The sequence below is a fragment of the Humulus lupulus genome, chromosome X (assembly GCF_963169125.1).
Source record: "Humulus lupulus chromosome X, drHumLupu1.1, whole genome shotgun sequence".
Lineage (NCBI taxonomy): Eukaryota > Viridiplantae > Streptophyta > Magnoliopsida > Rosales > Cannabaceae > Humulus > Humulus lupulus.
The window spans coordinates 143470973-143482312 of record NC_084802.1 but is presented as its reverse complement, the minus strand read 5'-3'; positions in this window follow the sequence as shown (position 1 = coordinate 143482312).

Genomic DNA, 11340 nt, shown 5'->3' with positions numbered 1-11340 from the left:
TGTCGTTTAGTCAACTTTGGTTATATTTTGAGTTGTAAATATTTCTAAACAATGTTTTTGGGATCCCAAATGTTAAACGTTTTATAATTTTCAATTAAAGGTTTATTCTCAAGTTTATGACTCTGATTACGATTTAATTACACTTTTGTCCTAAAACCTCGATTAGCGAGTTAATTGCACATTTTAAACTCAATTAGTAAAGGCTCTAAAGCAATAGGGCGTTACACTAGGACTCTTCCAATCGCCTTCCAGTGATCCACACTTGGATTACTTGTAAACCTACTAAGTTTACTCACCGCAAATGCTGTATCAGATCTAGTACATTGCGCAACATACATTAGACTCCCTATAACACTAGCGTACTCCAATTGAGCCACCGCTCTTCGTTCATTCTTCTCTAGTTTTACACTATGATCGAATGGAGTAATGGCATCTTTAACCTTGAGATGGTTAAATTTGTTTAATACTTTCTCAACATAAGGGCTTACCCTAATGCAAAACCCCCACTATGTTTCTTTACTTTGATACCAAGTATGGTGTCAACTTCTCCAAGATCTTTCATCTTGAAGGTTGATGATAGAAACCTCTTCGTTTCTTCTATTCCTTCCATGCAATCACTTAAAATAAGCATGTCATCCACATATAAGCAAATAATGATCACATATCCCTTACAAGTTTTGGAATACAAACACTTGTCTCCATTGTTATGTCTAAACCCATTAGACATGATGGCTTGATCAAATTTCTCATGCCATTGCTTAGGAGCTTGTTTCAATCCATATAAGGATTTTACAAGTCTACACACTTTATGTTCATATTTTGGTAGGACAAACCCTTCGGCTTGTTCCATATAGACCTCCTCATTGAGGTCACCATTAAGGAATGCTGTTTTGACATCCATTTGATGAACATACAAGTTGTGTATAGAAGCTAAAGCGAACAAAATTCTTATAGAAGTTGTTCTTGCAATAGGCACATAGGTATCGAAATAATCGATACCCTCTTTTTGCCTAAACCCTTTAGCTACTAATCTAGATTTGAAGGTTTGGATAGTGCCATCAGTGTGGTATTTTCTCCTAAATACCCACTTACACCCAATTGGCTTAGACCGGTGGGAGGTCTACCAATTCCCAAGTGTTTTTGGAAAGAATTGAATCCATCTCATCATTGATGGCTTCTTTCCAAAATGTACTATCTCTTGATTGCATAGCTTCTTTATAAGTCTTAGGATCATCCTCAACAAGAAGTACAATAGGAATTTTCCTAATGACTTCCTCTCTATTTCGTTCTACCATGTAGAATGAAATTCGTTGAGAATCTATCTCATCCACTACTAGACTTTTCTCATTATTTTTTAGCCTTTGACTTCTTCTAAGTTCAAAGGGTTGCTTTACATTCTTTTGAGAATTCTCCTCTTGAGAATTAATTTTGGATGTAGAAGCTTGAGAATTGTTCTCATATAACACATTCTCCTTTAGAGATGTTGAAGCTTGAGAATTGTTGTCACATAACATGTTCTCAAAGAATTCAACTTCTCTAGATTCAATCACAATATTAGACTCTAAGTCCAATAGCCTATAAGCTTTACTATTGTTGGCATAACCAACAAAAGCACACTTTATGGCTCTTGAACCTAACTTTGTTCTATTATGTTCATTTTTCTTGCAATATGCAAGACACCCCCATACTTTGAAGTATCCTATGTTGGGTTTTCTTCCTTTCCATAACTCATATGGAGATATCTCATTTTTGTTCATCGGTATTCGATTAAGAATGTGACAAGTGGTTAAAAGCGCTTCACCCCATAAGTTGAAGTTCAACTTAGAAAACACCAACATAGAATTTATCATCTCTAGATAAGTCCTATTTTTCCTTTCGGCAACACCATTGTGTTGTGGTGTATAAGGTGCGGCGCACTCATGAATTATACCATTTTCTTCACAAAATGTATTGAATTCATTAGAGAAGTACTCTCCTCCTCTATCACTTCTTAGCACCTTAATCTTTTTATTAAGTTGATTTTCAACTTCTAATTTATATAATTTAAAAGCATCAAAAGTTTCATCTTTATGCTTTAAAAGAACCATATAGGTATATCTACTAAAATCATCTATAAAAGTAAGAAAATACCTTTTACCACCTCTAGTTAAAACACCATGTGAAAATTTCTCAAGCAAATAATCACTAATTTCACTTTTAGTTGTCTAAATTATCTCAAAATCACTTAAAAAACTTTTGTGCGTTTTCTAAGAGTCTCTTTGAGATTCTTTTGAAAACATCATATTGACATCAATTGATTTTCTCCTCAAAATAAATTTGAAGATGTTAATTTTTAAACACTTAAATCAAAGAAAATAAACCCTTAATGATTTATTTAAACACTTTGATTTCTAATGCTTTGGTTTAAAATTATCTCCCCATTGAGATTAATTTAAAACATATCACTATCTTTAACAAGAATGAATAAAATTCTCTTCAACCATATTCACTATTAGTATAAAGATTCAAAATTGCTTCTCCAATTTTGTAATGTCACATCATTGAGACATTGAATATTTGAGAATTGTTGTCACTAAATAATTCTCAAATATTTTCTCTTTTGACCACACTTTTAGACTCCAAGCCTATAGGTCAATATGTCATCCCATAATTTTGGATCCCCTTAATCCATTTTTTTGCAATAGCAAGACACATATCAAAAGATGTGACCCCCTTAGGTTCATCTTTTCTTATCTCATAAGTTGAGATGATCAACACTTAAATGAGAAATTTTAATTTCTCAAATAATTCTCTTTATTTACCAAATAAATGGAAACTCATCACATTGCAATAATAGAGGATAAAACATATTTATATTATTATCACCTTAATAATCATATTATATGGCACACCATAATAATCATGATAATTCTCATGTATATATCAAAATACTTTTATATATTAACATAATTATGTCTCAAAGAAATTTCACATAATTTGTCAACATATACCCATCATATTAGCATGCATTTTGAATCTCAGAATTATATTGTAAGTATATCACAAATATCACATGTTATCCAAAAAAACAGGCACAGGTGATGTGACAGGCATTTTTAAACACGTGGCTGACACCTGGTAGAGTTCTGTTCGACCATCGACCAGTAAGATCCTCCTGGCGTAGCGTTTGAGGTTTCCTTACGATCAGCATGGTCATACACTCTGCATATTTCAAAATGATCTTGGTGAAATCATAATCAATTCCGAGATTATCTCCGATGATTCCTGATTATCCGATTAATTAGGAGAGAATATCTGTAACAAATTTATGTAATCCTCCTTGAGCCTATAAATAGAGAAAGATAGCTCAAGGAAGGAACTTTTGGCTTTTGGTTAATTGAAGTTATACACTTACGAGAGAATTAGAGCTATCGTATTACGATTATATTGTTTATCCCTCTAAGGTTTGTGAAACTCAGAGAACCCTAGTTCTTTGATCACTCCTTGGGGCCGAACCACTATAATTTATTGTGTTCTTTACTGTTTTGGTCATTATATCCATTCCAACACTTCTATCCACATCAAGCGTTTTGACTCCCTGTCAGTTGACCAAAACAAGGGTCAACATCATACAATAATTCACATATCCACATATTGATATATACTATTGATTCATAAAATCAATATGTAGGCATGTCAAAAACTACCTAATTATCATGCTTTATAAATTCTCAAAACATAATTTTCATGTCAAATGTATGTACTACTATCTCACATAGAGCATACACATAAGATTATAAATCCCTACATTATGTAGAGCTTGTCAAAAGTTCACTTCTAAGAATTACACATTAACTTTCACAAATAGATTATGTTACAATGTATCTCATATTGTATTAACCTGTTAACATCTACACAATTATTCATATATCAGCAATTGAAAACATGCTAATACATGAAATAAATTTCATTACTATTATATAAAATAGTGTATACAATTGCACTTACCTTGTCTTACCACCTAGTTCAATTGGATTCATCAAACCTATCCAACCTCACTAGGTCTTGATTCATAATCTTGATGGTCTCATCTTCCATTGAAACAAACAAGGGATAAACTTTTGAATGTTAAGAAAAATAGTTTTGCCTCAATGGAAATGGTAAGATAATTACAACTCTACACAAAATATTACAAATAAATAATTATTGATTAAATAAAGTTACAACTCTATGACTTAAAATACAAATAAATAAAAGAAGAAATAGAAGAAGAGAAATAGAGAAATACAATTCTATGCAAAATAATACAAATAAAGTGAAGTGTTTGAAACAAAAAGAAAAGAAGATTACAACTCAAAACAAGAAATACAAATAAACAAAAGAGAATAATATGAAAATGAAGAGAAATAGAATAGAAAGAAAGAACAAGAAAATAAAATAGAAACAACTCTCACTCACACTACCAAAGTGAAGAGTGTTGGGGATTACCAACTTGAACAAGGTTTGAAACCTTTGTCCAAAAGCTTATTTCCCCCTAACTCAAGCACTAAGGGATCTCTCACTGATTTTTGGAAATGCTTTCTTGAATAATCAAGCCTCAAGATGTTTCTAGCCAAGTGCTCTAATGGATAGAAATGTTGTATCTTACAAGTGAGCATTAGGCTCCTATTTATAGAGTTTTGAGACACCCTTTGAATTTCAAATTCCACCAACCCCCATGGTCGTTACCAATGATTAATTGGATGTTTATGGAATTAAAATAGAGAATTTGAGAGTTAGTTGGCTGTTGGAAACATTCAAAATTGGATAAAACCAAAACTTGGAAGATGCTGTCAGCCACTTGGGCCGCGGCCTGATAAACAGGCGCCGCGACCCTAGACATTTTCCAGCAACCAATTTTTTTTTGATTTTTTCAAAACGTTCCAAATTTATCCCCACTTGGTTTTGTAACTTCCATACACAATATGAGAGTTAAAATCACATCTCTATCAACCATTTCTCATATGGCTTTAAGAAATTCATCTCAATATTGTGTAACAACAAATCTACACAATAATGGGTAATATTTGTAACACCAAATATGTTACATATTTGGATACATCTCATATATCTAAATATTGTAACTCTCTATTATATGTTACAATATGTGACACTCTTTGTCACATTTATTTAATCTAAAACATTATATTATAATATAATATAATATTACATTATATTATAAAATAATATAACAGAAATTGCCCATGGGGTGGAAGAACCTCAGGAAGGAGGTAACGAGGTCACCCAAGGAGAAGACATTGATCCAAGATCAGGAGAAGATAGGTCTGAGCTCCAAGCATTGGAAGAGCTCGAGGAAATCACTATTTATCCAAAAGTACCTCCAAGGGTGGTAAAAGTTGGAAAAAATCTTGGAACTTAAAGGAAGAAGGAGCTGGTCGAGTTTTTGAGAAATAACCTGGATGTCTTCGCTTGGTCACATGAAGATATGGTGGGAATCATTCTGAATGTCATAATGCATACTCTGAATCTGGACAGGAATGTGCCTGCAAAGGTACCGAAACGAAGGCTTTTGGGGAAGGAGCGATCAGAAGATTTAGTAGAAGAAGTAGCTCGCTTACTTAAGTGTGGATTCATCAAGGAAGCAAAATATTCGACCTAAATTGCTAATTTTATTTTGGTCCCAAAGCCCAATGGAAAGTGGACATTAACTTCTCCGACCTCAATAAGGTCTGTCCTAAGGATTGTTTTCCACTACCTCGAATCGATCAGTTGGTAGATGCAACAACCATTCATGAGCTCATGTCTTTCATGGATGCATATTATGGATGTAAGCAAATCGCGATGAATCTTACAGACCAAGAGCACACTAGCTTCATGACTGAGCATAACACATACAACTATAAGGTTCTGCCATTCAGGCTGAAGAATGCTGGTGTGACGTACCAATGGCTAGTCAACAAAATGTTTGTTAACCAGATCGGGAAAAACATGGAAGTGTATGTCGATGATATGATCGTTAAATCAAAGACTGCCAGTAACCTTGTATTTGACCTGGAAGAATGTTTTGGCGTGCTAAGGAAATATGACTTAAAGCTAAACCGTCAGAAGTGCACCTTTGGGGTTTCGTTGGGAAATTTTTTGGGCTTCATAGTCAACACAAGGGGGATAGAGGGGAACCCAGAGAAGATTAGGTCGTTATTAGAAATGCCTTCGCCTAGGTCGTGTAAAGAACTACAGATCCTAACTGGGAAAGTGGCAGCCCTAAAACCGCTTCGTTTCAAAATCAACTGACAAGTGCCTCCCGTTCTACAACTAGCTTAGAGGAAACAAAAAGTTTGAGTGGACCGAGGAATGCAAGCATGCATTTTAGAATTTGAAAACACACCTGGATGAATCCCCCATACTATCAAAACTGGCAGCTGGAGAATGTTTGCTCTTATACCTAGCTGTGATAGAAAATGCGGTAAAAGCCGTATTAGTTTGAGAAGAAAATTGGGCACAGAAACTGGTGTACTACGTGAGTAAAAGGCTTCTGGAAGCTGAGCCCAAATATCCTTTAATAGAAAAACTCGCATTCTGCTTGATCTTGGCCTCAAGAAAACTCTGGCTGTATTTCCAGTCCCACACCATCCACGTCTTAATTGATCAACCTTTAAGGCAAGTCTTGCAAAAACCTGAAACATCGCGATGTTTTCCTTAGTGGGCCATCGAACATAGTCAGTTCGACTTATTATATAATCCACACACAACAATCAAGAGTTAAGCACTCGTTGATTTTGTGGCAGGATGCACAGGTTTTCAGGATGAGCCAATGAGAGAACCAGTGCAAGAGTTGTGGAAACTCTTTGTTGATGGATCATCTAACGAAAATGGATCATGATCTGGGATAATTTTGATCTCGCCTGAGGGACATCGATTCCATACAACCCTGAGGTTTGGGTTCGAAGCATCCAATAATAAAGCTGAGTACGAAACTCTATTGGCAGGAATACGGGTTGCAAAGGAACTGGAAGCAAAGGCGATCCAGTGTTATAGTGATTCACAACTCATGGTTAATCAGATATTGGGATAATATCAAGCTTAGGGTATAACAATGACGGCTTATCTAGCTATGGTCAAAAGTGAGTTGTCCGAGTTTGAGTTATACTCCACTAAGCATGTATCTCGTGAGTAGAATTTGAAATTTCCACCACCAAAGAATTGGATACATTAAATGTGGTCCCAATGGATTTCATAGAGCAACCAAGTATAATGGAAGAATCGGTTGAGGTCATAGTGATTGGCACAAAACCAACATGGATAGCCCTTAAAGTGAAATACCTCACAACTAGTAAACTACCAAATGACCGAAATGACGCAAGAAAATTGTTATATCAAGTCCCACAGTATGTTATGGTTGAGGGAATTCTATACTGACGAGGGCATTCGCTACCCTTCCTGCGATGTGTTTTGCCCAAGGAAGCACAGACCATCCTACAAGAGATACATGAAGGATTTTGTGGAGACCATGCTAGGGGCAAAATCTAGCTCTAAAGATATTGAGGTAGGGCTATTTTTGGCCTACACTAAAAAAGGATCAAGCCTCGTACATACAAAAATGCGATAAGTGCCAACACTTTGCCACGGTTGCTTGGGCAGCGCCCATGGAGTTAACAATGATTTCATTTCCATAGTCATCCGTAGTATAGGGAACCGATCTGATTGGTTCATTACCAACAAGAAAAGGAGGAGTTCACTATGCAGTTGTCACCATCGACTACTTTACGAAGTGGGTTGAGGCCGAGCCTCTGGAGACCATAATCTCGAAGAGAGTCCTGGATTTCTTCATGAAGAATATCATATGTCGTTTTGGGCTCTCGAAGAAGATTGTGTCTAACGACTGATCTTTCCACAAACTTTGTGAGAAGTATGACATAGCCAAGAGTTTCTCTTCAGTGACGTATCCATAAGCTAATGGGCAGGTCGAGGCTGTAAATAAACCCTAAAGGAGAGTTTAAAGAAAATACTAGATGAAGCCAATGGATTATGGCCCGAGCAGCTCCTGCAAGTACTATGGGCCTATAGGACCACACATCGCACCTCCACGGGGCACACTCCATTCTCTTTCACCTTTGGGAGTGAGGCTATGCTCCCAATTGAAGCGCTAGTGATGACACATAGAAAGAAAACCTTCGTTCAAGATTGAAACAATGAATTGCTCAATGCATATCTAGATCTTATTGAGGAACAGCGGGAAGAGTCACAAATACAGCTCGCCCATTATCAGCAGAGAATCACTCGTTACTTTAACTCGAAGGTAAAAGGACGCAAACTCGGAATGGGTGATTTAGTGCTTCGAAGGGTGTTTTTCGCAAGTAAAGATCCTAAAGATGGTGTATTGGGACCGAACTGGAAAGGAGCATACTAGATCGTGGAAATCTTATGTGAAGGAACATTCAAACTAGCTCGGTTAAGTGAAGAGTTGGTCCCATGAACCTGGAATACTCTACATCTTAAAAAGTACTATCAGTAATAGGACGAATTCACTAATTTGTAATGTTTTTAGTATTTCTCCATGTAAGGTTTATTCATAAAAGCCATTCTATTTTAATAACACTGGATTGCTATGTAATTTAAACATAAAACCAATACTTTAATCTTATTATTGCGATGTATCACATGCTCCATATAAGGCCTGATTCCTAACAGGTATAACACTATTAGGCGAGCAAACTCCCATATATAATCAGGTCCGAGGCCTGATTGCTAATATGTATAACACTATGGGTGGGCAAATTCCTGGTTATAACTAGGACATTGATCAGAATTGCTTGGTCGAGGCATTAGACATCTATCTCGATATAAAGATAACCCCTATGATTGTGAGTGTGAAAGGACTTAAAGTTCATAAGCATAGCAAGATAATAGATCAAGGGGAATAAAAATAGATTATAAAGTAATGAACATGTACTAATAAGTATGTGAAAAACTCGAGGAGAAATAACCTCTAATTAAGGTCGAAGGCGATTGTTTCAGCTTTTGAAAGCATAATAACAAAAAGATAAGTCAAATAAAAATAAAGAGATGAGGGCACTCTAAACATCGCTGAGCTCCGGTAATCGTCACCTCCTTCAGCAGCTCTAGAAGCCTCCACGATCTCGAAGGGCTCTTACGAGAGTCACCTCTGAAACTTGCTAAGATAACGTCCCCAAAGCTCCGCATCCAGAAATGAGAAATCCCCTTTCTGGTTGTATGCCCAACATTAGTATAACATCTCCTCCAGGGCGTTCGTTGCCTCGGCAACATCCAGCTTTGCCTGCTCCGCATCCTGCTTCACCTTCTCGGCATCCTCCTTGACTTTGACTTCGACCTCAGACAATTTATTTTTGAGCACATCAACTTCCTCATGTTTATTGTTGAGGCTGTGGACCTCGAACTATTAGAGAATATATGTTATTGCTCAATGGAAAAGTGGAAAAACCAAAATACAACTCTATGCAAAAATATAATAGACAAGGTAATTGATTAAATAAAATTACGACTCAATTGCTCAAAATACAAGTAAATAGAAATAAGAGAAGGAAGAGAATTATAAGAACTAAAACCCTAAAACAAAAGATACAAATGAATATGTAAATAGAAATAGAAGTAGAGGATTACAAACTCAATACACTAATAATACAAGAAGAACAATAGAATGAAAAGAAAACCAATAAAAGGGACAAACTCTCACACAACCAAAGTGTAGAGTAGTGGGGATCACCAACTTGAACAAGGTTCAAAACCTTTGTCCAAAAGCTTATTTCCCCCTATTCTCTAAGCACTAAGGGATCTCTCTAGGAAATAGCTCTCTGGAATTATCAAGCCTCTATGGTGTATTTTCTAGCCAAGTGCTTTGTGGATGGAAAATGGTGTGTCTTAAAAGTGAGCATTAGGCTCCTATTTATAGAGTTTGAGACACCCCTTTGAATTTCAAATTCCACCAACCCCCATGGTTGTTACCAATGTTTAATTGGATGTTTATGGAATTAAAATGGAGATTTGAGAGTTATTTGGGATGTTAGAACTGTTCAATTTGGAAAAACTGAAAAACCAAATAGGCTGTTTGCCTCACTGTAAGAACTTTTCAGTGGCCGTGGCCACAGGCTATTTTCAGCACAAAAAAGTCATTTTTCCAAAACGTCCCAAATCCTTTCCCACATGATTTTGTAACCTCCAAACACCTACTGGGAGTTAAAAACATGTTTCCAACAGCCATATTTCATCATGGCTTTGTGAAATCCAATCTCAAATGTGTAACATATAATATACACATTATTGGGTAATATTTGGGAGTTACATATTTGTAACTGATTTTGTAACTCCAAAATATGTCACATTTGGGCACATACATGTGTCTAATTTTTGTGACTCATAATAATATGTTACAAGGTGTGACAAATCACATTTGTGTGACAAATCACATTTTGTCACATTATTTAATCTAACATTATATTATATGAAATAATATAACATTCCCCACTAGATTAAATAATCATTTTTTGTAACACTTATTTAATCAATCAAACATTATATTAAAATATAATATTCCCCCACTTGATTAAATAATCACTCTCTATAGAAACCTTTCCATTGGTGCATAAAGTAAAATTTCTTTCGACTTGAATTTTACCTTAGTGTAATTATCGCAAAGTTTGTTGAAATTTTGGTTGTCGAAGCATTGAACTACTATCCCTTGATAACAAACCGGTGATAACACACACACATTTTCTGTGTTCACTTGAGACCTCAGTGTCTCGCTTTTACACTGTTAATGGCCATGTGCACATTCTATTCATAGACTTTTCTTGAGAATGGCACCTAATTCTCATGAGGGGCGGTAACACCCCTAGGTCTATATAGGTAGAAATCTTACAATATTTTGTTACCCTAATATACTTGTCTTTTCAAGACTGAGTTCTATTAAAAAACCTTTCGGTTTTAGCCCTCATTTTGGTAACACACTAGTACTCATATCTCAGATGGAACAAAATTTGAGTACTACTGCTATTCACTTGATTGACTTGTTATTACATATTGAACCTAATACTATATTGGTTACTAGTATTAAGATAGGTTACCATCAACCGTGAATCTTTTTAGGGAGTCTAAGTCCCATCCCTTGAGATGTAGAAATGATTCCATTTGAATCATTTCATTTCTCATGTATACATACTTAGACACTCTCATTATTTTATTCAAACTTTGTTGCTAGCCATAGTTTGATTAAAATAGTTACCTCTTTAAAATAGTGATTTTGACCATAGTCAACACCCCAACTATTTTATAGTTTAACATCCAAGATAAACATTTGAATATTAATTCTAGAAACCTCTTTGTTTC